Source organism: Notamacropus eugenii, chromosome 6 (assembly GCF_028372415.1).
Source record: "Notamacropus eugenii isolate mMacEug1 chromosome 6, mMacEug1.pri_v2, whole genome shotgun sequence".
Taxonomy (NCBI): domain Eukaryota; kingdom Metazoa; phylum Chordata; class Mammalia; order Diprotodontia; family Macropodidae; genus Notamacropus; species Notamacropus eugenii.
This window is the reverse complement of record NC_092877.1, coordinates 31,962,879-31,976,749: the sequence shown is the minus strand read 5'-3', so window position 1 is coordinate 31,976,749 and position 13,871 is coordinate 31,962,879.

Genomic DNA, 13,871 nt, shown 5'->3' with positions numbered 1-13,871 from the left:
CAAGGAAGCCTGAAATAAAATCTGACATCAGACACTTGCTAGCTGTGAGTCCCTGGGCAAGTCCCTTTCTCTCTGCCTCCATTTCCTCATCTGTAAAATGGGAATAATAATAGCACCTATTTCCCAGGGTTGTTGTGAGGATAAAAACAGATGATACATGTAATGTGCTTTGCAGACCTCAAAGTTCTATATAATGCTAGCTATTATTATTACTATAAAAAATTAAAAAACTTTCCTTATATTTGTAAATGAGTAAATATATCATTTGAAGATAATGAAAATGAAAATTCATTATTTTATACTATTATGTAAGAAGAAAGACGGCAGGTAATAGAAAGAGAATTGGACATAGCATAAAAAAAAAATCCAACAACTGAATCCAAGTCCAGGATTAGTCGCTTAATGGTTATGATCTTGGGAAAGTCATTAACTTCTCTAAGCCTCAGTTTCCCCATTTGTAAAACAAAGTACTTGTATTACCTCATTTCACAGGACCATTGTAAGTACCAGTTCAATAATAGATCATGCTTTAAAGCCATAAAGCACCATTTTCTTTTTCATCCAGAAAAGAAAAAGGAATTCTGTGAGAGAACTTTCCAGGAAGAAACTTTGATCCATGATAACATATTACTTTGGAAGAGGAATTTCATTTCTAAAACCCTGCATGAGGTTAAATGGCTTAGAAGAAAAGAAATGTTGATACTAACTAAACAAAGCTCAGGTTGCAGGTGCATACTTAAGTGGAGGGAATGTCATGTCCTACCTACTTCTCATATGCAAGAGAAATGGCACCATACCTACCTAGGCACACATAGAAAGAACTGTTTTGGATGAATGTGAAGGAAATTTCAAACATACTTGGGCAAGATTGTCATCCTACTTCTTGTTATAATTAGCAGAAACAATTTTATCATTCTTAGTATTCATTAGGCATTATTAAGTATCTTTCTTTGTGGATTTGGGAAAGTAAGAATTTTCCTTGAAATTAAAGACATCTGGAGATGGTTAATAGATGACCTATGAGTTTGTCAGTATGGGAAACTCCCTCCACCTACATAAATTTCAGTTCATCTACCACTGACTAGTTTCAGAATGGTTAAGTGACTTGCCTGTGGTTACACAACTTGTATGCGTCAGGAAGATCTAGGTCCCTTGCTGTAGTCACTATGCATCACTGCTTCCCTATACAAGTAAAACTCTCTCTGTATATATAAAGTATTAATTGGGCTGGCAGTCAACGAATTTTTTCTGACAACTTGTTGCGCATTAGCAATTCAGCTCTATTAAGTGATCCTACCATGACTTCAACATCATCTGATTAAAATGGTCATTCACTAGTTTAATATAGTCCAATGAATTCAGTCAAGAATAAAAGGGAACACATTTCAAAAGAGCCAATGTTGAATAGATTGGATGTTGGAGATGGTGAAAGAGGAAGAAGGGGGTTGAAAAGGCTTAGCTATTTTCCCGGGTACTCAGACTGTCTCTTAGTTATAGAGATGGGCAAAAGGCCCTAGTTAAGAGAGAACCAGGCCTTGAGGTCCTCTTTTGTCTTAAATATCCCTCTGGAATATGTCTATTTCCAAAGCCACTGATGTCAGCTGCAGAAAAACTACTAAACACCATGTTCTGCTATCCGTTTGGGTTTTGCTCTGGTAAATTTAACTTCTGTTATGGAAATTTAAAAGCCAACTCAAAATTTGGAAAAATCAATTATTGAATAAATACGTGGGATTCATGGCTTTAGGTTCCTGATTGGAATTTTCCAGGGATCCCTTTCAACCCAATACATGTGATCAAAAGCAAGTTCTACTCCCTGTTCCTCCTACACCACTAAGAAAAGAAAAGGACAGAAAAAGAAAACAACTCTGAATTCAGCCTTCATTAGGAAAACCAATAAAGCTGAATTAACAGTATGACTTACAAACAAGATTATTTTAATGATAAAATCCCTTAATTTGCTAAGTCCATCATTATTTGATCAGGCATAAAGATTCTGACTATGTACTTCTAAAATATTACAATAAATAAAACAAAGTGCTTTGCTTGGATGCTTTGATCATAAACTCTTTGACATCAGGGATTGTCTTGTTTTACACTCAGTGTGTAGCATGTATATTGGATTATTAATGAATGTTTTCTGGATCGAATTGAACTCATGATCATTCATAGGGGTACCCCTGCACCACTAATGTAGACTCTAGGTTTCTCATCTGTGCAAATTTTGATATATCATCATAGAGCCTTCATAATGGAATTACTCACCATAATGAAGGACTTGGCTACTGCTCTCTTTCTTGAGAATGTCTGTCATTTCATTTCTTGCAAGCTAGTTGTCATGAGTAATCAGCTACAGCCTGTTTTCATAGGTTATGCATCTTTTCAGAGCCCTTTGACTTGTCTGTCCTGTTAATTCTTCAGAGGATCAGTTTCCATGATTCACAGCTGTATAGTATCACTGGACAATATTATTGTTAAATAAACTCAATTGCAGTCATCTGAATGACAGCATTACAAAAAGTCCTAGTTTCCCAAATGCAATTCAGCTTTACATCACTCTCCTATCTAAATCTGGGCCCAGATCATTCTCTCTCTGCAGTACCTATTCAACACACACACACACACACACACACACACACACACACTTGTGTGTCTAGATCTATTTACCTAACCACAATTCTATTTAATCTGTCTCTTATTTTTCTATCCATTTCTGACTGTATCTCTCTATCTACCTGCCTGCCTATCTATCTAATCTATGATAGGTGCTTCTAATAGCCCTTGACTCTCCTGGACATTTAAGGGAGGAAGACAGATCAATGGGACAATGAGGGAGGTAGGAAAATGTATGGGGGCATTCATTTGTCCATAACCCCCAGGTTCTTTTTTTGCACTTGAAGAGACTTCCGGTCTGACATTCATTCCACTCCATTCTATTCTTTCTGTGCTGTGGATGGGAAGGGTGTCAGCCTGTTGCCAACATGCCACTCTCAGCAGTTTGCTGAGGCTGCCAAATCTGGGGCCACTTGAGTCAGGTGTAGCAAAAGGTGAGCTGGGACGGATCCTTCAGAGCAATGGTAGTAGAGACAGAGCCCCAGAATGGAGACGGGACCAGTGTTGCAAAGGTAAGAAAGATCAGTGCTGCTACAGATTACCAATTTTATGACACCAGCCTAGTAGTTGTTGTTGAGTTTATAGTGGGATACTAATCTCAACCCTTAACCCTGCCTCTTTATTTTCTTGGTTTGTTGTACCTCCTCTCCTAGCAGGTTCTCAACATGCACCTCCATCCCCTAATCTTTTTCCCTCGTGCTCCAATAGTTTTGAAGGCAGTTGAAAAACTGATGGGAAAGACTATCAGTCAAAGCAATTTCTTTACAATTTGTTATTTGACCACAAATTTACAGTTATTTAATATGCTTTAACAAACTGTTGTGGGGATGGAAAAGCCAATCATCTGAGTATGAATGAGGCTGTAGACTGAGAGTAAGAATTTTCCTAGAATCAGGATAGGGGCTTAGAGCTGTAATGAGGTTTCTATAATTTTCATGTTTCAGAGTGATATTTCATTTTCTTTTTCTATATTCCTATCATACACTATCAAATAAGGGTCAGCACCACACTGTAAGTCCTGGGAACACAGGGCAGTGAAAGAGGAACTAGTCTTAAAGGTTATCAGTAAAAGCACTCCAATGAGCAGCAGGAATAGTGTGTAGCCTTTGGAAAAACTCACACATGCACACTAGTTAGTTGCTCGCAGATGAAACCAATTGACTGTGTCTTGAGTTAGCTCCACCTGGTGGACAAATTGTTATAGCCCTTTGCTGATAATTGTTTCAAGGACCGCTTACTGTTCTGTGGGTTGGCTGACTGTAGTAAATAAACTGGGTATGAGCGTCTACTGCTCTGGCCATACCACAAATGCCAGCTGGAACATTCAAGGGTACATGATATACTGATGGGCCAGTTAGATAGGCATGTATCCCATCCCTTTCAATCTCCTCTAGGTCATGCTCCATCAGAGCCTTACTTTCTATACTATCTTCTTTATTATAGCCTCAGATCTTTCCTATTATAAAAAAGAGCCTTTATTTTTATCCTTCTACCTCCCTTCAAGCTAGTTTTCTTCCTTCTAAACTTCACTGCCAAACTTTTGGGAAAAGTTGCCTGTAGTGTTACTTATACTTCCTCCTCAAGTTCTACCTCCCTTCTCCCAATATGTCTCCATCATTATACTGAAACCATCCTTTTCAAGATTATTGATAACTTCCTAACTGCCACATTCAAAAATGGTTTCTCAGTCTTAATTCTTTTTTTATGGAAATAGTATTTTATTTTTTCCAATTACATGTGAAGATAGTTTTCAACATTCATTTTTATAAGGTTTTGAGTTGCAAATTTTTCTCCCTCTTCTCCAAGATAGCAAGCACACTGATATAGGTTATACATGTGCAATCATGTCGAACATATTTCTGCATTAGTCATGTTGTGAAAGAAGAAACAGAACAAAAGGAAAAAACCACAAAAAAAAAAACCCAAACCAAAGAAAGTGAAAATTGTATGCTTCGATCTGCCTTCAGACTTCGTTAGTTGTTTCTCTGGCTGTGGACAGCATTTTCCATCACCTGGTTCTTTTTGTGATCTTTTTTTTGGATTCATGACCCTGCGATCTCAGAGTTAGCACTCTGACAGCTCCTTCTTCACTGGTTCATGCCCCCTAAGAGAAGATGCTACACAATTCAGTGCCATCAACGTCAATAAATGTGTTGAAATGAATCAAATTTATCGTGACTACAGCGTGTAAGCCCTTGTGCTCTGGGCTAGGGATACAAAGATGGAGAATAGTCAGCACAGTGTAGTGGGAAGGAATTGGAATTCCTCAGAACTGGAATTGAAATCTGGAGAGACCTGGATTTAAATTCTGCTTCCAACAGTTACTCCCCTTTGGAACAGAGTTAAGTCATTTTACCTATAAAAAGATAAAAATTTCTGTCCAATAGTATTGTTGAGATCAAGTGAGAAAATGAATGTGAAATGCTTGGTAAGCCTTAAAGTATTATTTAAATGTCATCTATTATTGAAAACAAACCCTGCCCTATGAGCTTAGGCTCTACGGGGGCAGAGGAGAGGGTGGAATCAGAAGGGGGAGTAACATGTGCACTTCAATACTTGGGTGAATCCAAAATGTTCTCAACTGATGGTCCCTGTAATGACACATGACATGCCCCATCTTGTGCGTTTTTAACCTCTTCATACTTGGTCATTCTCTCACAGATCCTCCACAAAAAATCTACCCAATACACTAGAGGACTTCTTCTAGGTCTTCTCTTTTCTGGTGCCATAAAAGCTCCCACGTATCTGTTGTCTCTCACTACATGCTACGACTGGCCCACATTTTCTGATGGTATCCCTAACACCATTTCTTAAACATGTCATTGTTGGAAATGCACAGAAGCGTACTTATGCCTATCATGCATCTCTCCCACTGCCCTTTGGTTAGCTCACAATTTTAATTCTTTAGAGAAGGGAAGGGAATCAGGGAATAAGAATTTATTTAGCCCCTACTGTAGGCCAGGCACTGTGCTAAGAGCTTTTTACAAATATCTCATTTGATCATTACAACAACCCTGTGAGGTAAATTCTATTATTATCATTCCTACTTTATATTTGAAGAAACTGATGCAGACATAGGTTAAGTGACTTGTTCAGGGTCATATGGATGGTCTTCCTGACTCCAGATGAGTCCTTTATCCACTGTGTCACCCAGCTTCAATCTAGAGATTGCAATGTTTCATGATTCTCAATCATTGTTAAACAGTATTTCACTATTTCTGAAATGCAACCCAATCTTCTCCCTTTCTCTTTTTTGTTTGTTGGCCCAACTCATTGTCCATCTTTACAGCCCAAGTTGTACTGACATATATGGGATATGTACTAAAGTACTAACTCAACAGGCTTCCTCTTGAACTTCAGGTCAAAGTCTGGACAGTAGTAATTCTTTATCCATCTGTTTTTTCCTATGTGGAATCTCAGATTAAATGCAGTTGAATGGGGGGGGGGGGGAATCTCCTTTAGAATGCTCTGTAATATTTTGGATCTCACTGTAGTATTCTCAGTGCTGGACTTAAGAGTCTGGAAGATCTGAGTTTTAATCTTGCCTCAGACACAATAGCTGTGTGAATGTTGGCAAGTCACTTAATCTTTCTTAGTCTCATTTGAAAAAATGGGGATAATACTAGCACCTACTTCATACGGTTGCTGTGAGAAGCAAATGAGATCATTTAGAATGTTCTAGTCTTAGTGTAGGAATCTAAGGTCTTAGTGCAAGTTTAAGCTTCAGTAGCTGCACTGAGACCTTTGGGACACAGTATGCATTATATGTGACAAGGGTTTTAGGGTCAATCTTCACCTTACACTTAGTCTAGTTGAGGTGATCGCTTCTATCTAGTCTATTACTATCCCATTTTCCTTTACTATCCTTTAGTCCTTACTATCCCATCTCATTTTAGGCTTGGCTCTCTCTCAGGCAATCAACATATATGTTCTGATGTTTCTTCATTAATTATTAAAATTACAAAATTTCTCTCATTAATTAATTAGCTCTAGGCCCTCACTAAATTTATGAAATATTATGTACTTTGAAAAAAAAACCCAGAGAAATCTCTTTCCATGTATCAATCTTCTAATCTCCTGGGTTTAAACATAAAGGTTACTAACTATATGATTTACTTAGAGTAGAACATACAATAAAACAAACATAATATTAAGTGCATGAGAAAGGTCACGGTCAAAGTCACCCTTAAGCATCATTATAAATGTTGACTTCCTCAGTTCTAGAAACACAGTCCCACCATTCAGCTTTCTCAAGAATGCAGTCAAAACCTTGTTTTGGAGTATTTTATGGAGTATTCACTCCATACTGATTCTTCAGAAGATGAGATTTAAAATTATTCCTTTAGGGAAAAAAGGTCTCTTCATCCTCTTTAATTAGAATGTAAGTTCCCTGAAGAGCATGTTTTTATCTTTCTATGTATCTTGGAGCTCAGCTGGTCCCTTGGCTGGCTTGCTTGCCTGGTTTCTCTCTGTACTTTATGCAATCTCTCTTCTGCTATGCTAGGTACCAGTCTCAGCAGAACCTCAGTTTAACTTCCAGTGTCTTAACGATAGAGTAATTTGTCTATGATCTCTGTGGGAGAGGCTATTAAAGCTGACAGTACATCTGACAAGAATTTTGAAAACTTTAAAGTGCTATGAATGGCTGACCATGGAATGAAGATGCGATAGGAAAGGAAGTGAATCTAGAATGAGGATGGATTGCTAATTAATTTATGAAATTATGAAATGAGGCAGGCATGCCTGGTTCTTTGAGTACTCTCCAGGAAAGACCATGATGGCAGGAGGAAGTAAGTCTTCCATTTTCCTTTAATAAGGCTTGGAGGGTGTTGGGTTGAACAGACAAAGAAAGAACGCAGACAAGAATGAAAGGAGGAGAGGGTACAGAGGCAGTCAGTGTGGGAATGTGGATGGGTTGGGGGAAGAATGCAAGTGACTTGGGGAAGAAACACAGAGAATAACTCAAGGAACCATGGATCAGAGTTGGGAGCACTTGGCAGCATGGACCTGACAGTGATGGAAGAATGCTCCAGGCAGGATTTTTGTAGGGGAACAGACTAATTCTTATCCATGCTACCTTGGGATTAGTTAATTAACATATCCAAATCAGCTTGAAATTATCAATAAAACTTTAAAGTTAGCATCTCCATATTATTCCTAGGCTGCTAGATGGCACAGTGGATTAAGCACTGGGCCTGAAGTCAAGAAGGCATGAGTTCAGATATAGCCTCAGATATTGTTAGCTGTGTGGTCCTGGGCAAGACCCTTAACCTCATTCACCCTGGTTTCCCTACCTATAAAATGGGAATAATAATAGTTCGTACATCACAGATTTGTTGTTGACAATAAAGTGAGATAATAATTGTAAAATGATTTTCAAACATTAAGGCACTATGTAAATCATAGCTATTATTCATTAGAGGTAGCTAGGTGCTGCAATGGATAAGGTGCCAGACCCGGAACATGTCATCTTCCTGAGTTCAAATCTGACCTCAGACACTTCTTTCTGTTTGCCTCAATTTCCTCATCTGGAGAAGGAAATGTCAAACTGCTCTAGGATCTTTGCCAAGAAAACTCCAGATGGGGTCACAGAGAGTTGAACATGACTGCATAACAAATTACTCATAAGAGGAGGCAACTAGGTGCCCCAGTGGATAACAGTGCATGACCTATAGTCAGGAAGACCCGAGTTTAAATAAAGTACTATCTGTGTGGCCCTGGGCAAGTCAATTAATCTCTGTTTGTCTTAACCCACTGGAGAAGGAAACAGAAAACCACTCCAGGATCTCTGCCAAGAAAATCCCATTAACAGTGTGACAAAGAATCGGACACAACCGAATGACTAAACAACAACAATTATTCATAAGGGAAGGGTAGAACAATTATTCATAAGGAAAGAACAGGCAGAATTAGTTCATGGAAACCAGAGAGTTGGGAAAGCAATGTTGGGCATACGAAGAGGGTCTCCACAAACTGAAGTATCCATTCATTCATTCAACAAGCATTTATTCAATGCCTTTTATGTGCAAGACATTCTGCTAAATTGTGGGGATACAAAAACCAAAGTGAAAGAATCTCAGCTGGTAAGAAGCTAATATTCTCCTGGGGGAAATCACAGATACTCAGCTAAGTAAAAACAACATAAATACAAGATCATAGGAAAGTGGCAAAACAGTAACAACCAGAGGCATCAGGAAAGGTATCTTACAGAAGGTGGCTCTTGAGGTTAGCCTTTAAGGAAGCCAAGAGTTTCAAGAGCCAAAAGTGAGAAAACAGTTTTCCAGGCATCAGGTTCAGCATGTACACTAACAGAGGTAGTAGTTGTTCATTCTCCATACTCAAAGAGGATCATTACATTTGCATCCATGACATTTGGTTGGGTTTAGGTAAATGGAAGCCAGTGTTGGTGATGAGAAGGGTGAGTGTGAGATGCACAAGTCTTCAGTCATAAGTGATCACTTCCGTTGCTGTTTCCCATTTCATTAATCCCCAGGATCTCCTATAGTTTCTGACAGCCTGTGCCTACACTGGCATGATTGTTATTTGTAGCTGTCCACCCTTTGTTCACCTCTGATTTCGGTTAAGCTGGCCTGCATGTGCCAGCCTGGTTTCATTCAGGGTCACTATTTGGATGTGATATCTGCTGAGTTATCTTGCAACGAGAGCTGTTCCTCTTTCAGATCTATTGAACTTCATGTTGTCCATGAGCGTGTGTACATTCTACGTACCAGTGATGGGTAGAATCATCTTCACAAAAAAATTTGTACATTATTTTGTGTTTTGACATTAGGCATGATTCCTACACACACACACACACACACACACACACTCACAAAAAAATTTGTACATTATTTTGTGTTTTGACATTAGGCACGATTCCTACACACACACACACACACACACACACACACACACACACACACACACTGAGCCCAGATAAGGAAGTCAGGATTAGACTACATGAAGAAGACAAAATTTTGGTCACCTTTTCTAGCCACTTCTTCAAGCCAGGAGATGAGCAGTGTGGTCCTTAAAAATGGCTGCTCAGCAATTTTGAACTACGCCTAAAGATCTATAAAACTATGCACACTCTTTGATCTAGCAATATCACTACTAGGTCTGTATACCAAAGAGATTTTTTTTTAAAAGAAGAAAGGACCCATTTGTACAAAAATATTTATGGCAGATTTTTTTTTATAATGGCAAAGAACTGGAAATTGAGAGGATGCCCATAAACTGCAGAATGGCTGAACAAGTTGTGGTATATGATTGTAATGAAATATTACTATGTTATTAAAAAATGATGAGCAGACTGATTTCAGAAAAACCTGGAAAGACTCATACAAGCTGATACAAAGTGAAGTGAGAAGAACTAGGACAACGACACAAAGTAAGAACAATACTGTATGATGATCAACTGTGAATGACTTAGCTCTTCTCAGCAATGCAGTGCAATAAAGTGATCCAAGACAATTCCAAAGGACTTAGGAGGAAAAATGCTATCCACTTCCAGAGAAAGAACTGATGATGTCTGAATATAGATTGGAGCATACTATTTTTTGCTTTCTACATTTTTTTCCTTTGGGTCTGTATCTTCTTTCACAACATGACTAATATAGTAATATGTTTTGTATAATTGAACATGCATAACTTACATCAAATCACTTACTGTCTCAGGATGGGAAAGGTGAGGGAGGGAGGGAGAAATTTTGGAACTTGGAATTTTTTAAAAAATGAGTGTTAAAAATGGCCTTTAGATGTAACTGGGGAAAAATAAAATATTATTTTAAAAAAGATGGCTTTTCAGTTGCTCAGCCACCCAAGAGCTGCCAAATCTCACTGCTGTTTCTATCTAGTGGGAAGATGACCATATGCCCTGGGACACCTGTGAGCAGGGTTGTGACTACAGCTCCCAGTATATCCACATCTGCTGCTTTGTTACTAGCCTGTCACTGAAGGACTTCAAGATAGGTAAAATATTAAGAAAGCAATATAGTTGCATAAAAAATAATGAAATTATAAAAATCATGAATGATGAGTGATGTCTTGACTTGCATGTAAATTAGATTTAGATGACGCAGAGTTGCACAAAATCATCAACCTCAGGGTCATTGAAGTCCAGCAGCAAGACAGAAGTCAATATACCTGGGTGATGCCGTGGATGACTTTGGCCTCTTCAACGTGTGACCAACCTCTCAGATCTCCACAGTGTCTGCTTCAGCCACCTTCATGGCTTTTGGAACAAATTGTTCTCATCTGCCCATTATGCCAGGGGAAGTCTTCACATGTGGTAGACATCCCCCTAACTCACCAATGAGTTTGAGGTCTGCAGGTTGATCTCAACCTGGTTTAGCCCATGACAGTTTTACTGGGGTGTGGCCATTGTACTTGTTACAGCTTCTTAGAGCGACAGATGAGAATTGGGTGGCCCGTTGGATATCAAACATGGATGGGCAGCCCTGAGAAGGGCTCTGCAAGCCCTTGTACCAGAGGAGCTGGTCCTCCCTGAATACCCCATACAACCCAATAGAGAAGGAGTAGGAGCTGCAGCGTCAGCATTTATACAGCACTTCAAGGTTTGTAAAGTGCTTCATTTGTTGACGTTTTCGATCCCTCAGACAACACTGTGAAGTAGGTACAATTATTATCTTCATTTTAGAGAAGAGGAAACATGAAACTGAAGCCAAGAGAGATCAAGCAACTTGCTCAGGGTCACATAGCTAGTAATTATCTGAAGCAGGATTTGAACTTAGGTCTTCCTGATTCCAAGGTCAGGTCTCTATGCCCTGTACCACCTACCTGTCTCGGGATGAAAGGCTACATACTGGGGATAAGTAGATTCGTTTTCGTAGAATAAAAATTCATAGAATGAATAATTTGTAATGAGCTTGGAATTCTAGGGGGGAGCCGGACTGTGGAGGGTTTTAAACCTCCAGGAGAGGAATTTATGTTTTGAAATCAAGAGCCACTGTAACTTGAGCTTCTGGGACACACTCGGGCCAGTGTTTTGGAAATGTCATTGTTAGATATGATGCAGGGATGGCTTCAGAAAAGCCTGGGAAAACTTCTATGAACTGATATAACATGAAGTGAGCAGAACCGAGTGAACAGTGTACACAGTAAGAGCAATATAATGATCCACCACAACTCCAAAAGACTCAGGATATAAAATGCTATCTACCTCCAGATAGAGAACTGGTAGACTGAGAGTCCAGACTGAAGCATATTTTTTCCTTCATTTTTCTTGTTTTTTCCTCCCAGAACATGGCTAATGCAGAAATGTTCTGCATGACTCCATATATATAATGAATATCCTATTTCTCGCCTTGCCAAAGTGTTGGGAGAGGAGGTAAAGAGAGTGAAAGAATGTGGAACTAATTTTTTAAAAAAAAATTTTTAAAGAATCTAAAAAATCAAGAAATATCAATTTAGCAACTTTGGGAGATGGATTGGAAGAGGAAAGAGGCTAGATGCTGGGGCACCAATGATATTGTGGCAATAATCCAGGCAAAGAAAGATGAGGACTTGAATTAGGGTGGTTGCGGTTTTAATGGAGAAAAGGGGATGATGTGAGAGATATTGTAGAAGAAAAATCAACAGCTGGCAACTGACTGAACTGGGTAAGAAGTGGGGACAAATAAAAGAGAGTGAGGTTGACATCGGAGTTACCAATCTGGACTGAAAAGGTGGTAGTACCTTTGACGGAAAATGGAAAGTTAGAAGGGGTGAGGTTAGGAAGAAAGAGAAGGAATTTTCTTTTGGACATGCTGACTTTGAGATGCCAGGTAAAGATGTCCAATAGGCATTAATAAGTAGGCCTGGAATTTAAAAGAGAGATAAGGACTGAATTTATGTTCCTTTCCCAGCTGTAGCCTCCAGTCTACCCACTTGTACATAGCAGACGTGCTGAGTAATAAAATTACCCAAAGAGGTAGGTAACTTGAGGGTAAAAAAAAGCCAAAGGTTGATTATATTGGCTTCAATACTTTAAAAACCTGTGATTTCATAGGTGTAGACACTTCTTCCACCAGGGCTTGCAGAGGATAAGTTCTCTGTGACTTAGTATATGATTTTTAAGAGTCATTGGAAAACTGAATTTGTAGTTTTCCACCCACCAGCCACCCCAACCTGGTAGTGAACCTCTCCAAGCACGGTGGGACTGGACTTCTAACAAGAGACACATACTTATCACTGGTCTGCACTTGATTGAAGCTTTTACATCTTGACAGGACCTGTCAGGCTGAGCTCTCGTGTCATTGCCCGTGTGAAGACAGGACGCCCCTTTGCCATCCAGATATCCAGCAGGAAATCAGGCGCTATCTGGTCAGCTTGCCATTTGTTCCGCACAAGTGGCCCCTTTCTTCCCACTAAGAAAATCGAGCCTCTTACTTGGACCTCAGGAGATAGACCACGCTCCTCTCTGCCTGGGAGAGTGAGGCTGCTCTGGTCTAGGACTAAGATGTGCTGTTTGGTGTGATGAATGAAAACTTGCCTAATCTATTATATCTGGATGGCTCCAGACTAGGCTTTAGATCCCATGTAGGCATCTACCACTGCCACTACAAGTGTGCTGCATGCCACCCCACTTCCAAGCCCTGACTTTTTACCTCTTGCTCTTACTCTGAGAACATTAAGTAAATAAATACTAACATTGCTATTTGAAAGGGCTCTAGAATAGAGGGACCTATGGCTCCACTGACAAATTTCTATATCTTCCCCAGAGCAAAACTCCCTGCCCTGGCCCATTCTTGGTATGTATGTGTGGTATCCTGCTTTTAGAATGTCAGTTCCTTAAGAAAAGGAACTGTCTAACCTACATTTTTATCCTTGATACCAAGCACAGTGTATGGTACATATTAGGTGATTAAATTATTTTTTCTTCCTTTTTTTATGTCACAATGAGTCCCTAGAGGATACTGATCTAAGTGGAGGTATCATATAAAGTGCACTCCATGGTAACTGAGGGTTTATTTATCTGCAGCGCTTATTCTAATTGTTTTTGATATCTCTAGTGTTCATTGAAACACAGAATTGGTGTAATTAAAAAAGAGAAACTTATCTAAAGTAATTTTCAGTTTTCTTTTAAACTCTGCTTCAACAACATTTTTATTTACTTTATAATACAATCTCTTTCATGATAAAGAAAGAAATACCAGGAAGAGGCATGAGAATCTTCTGAGAAATAAATCCCCCATGATTACTTCAATTTATAGCCATTTATTACAGTCTACGCAGGATGTAATGAACTGCTGATCATG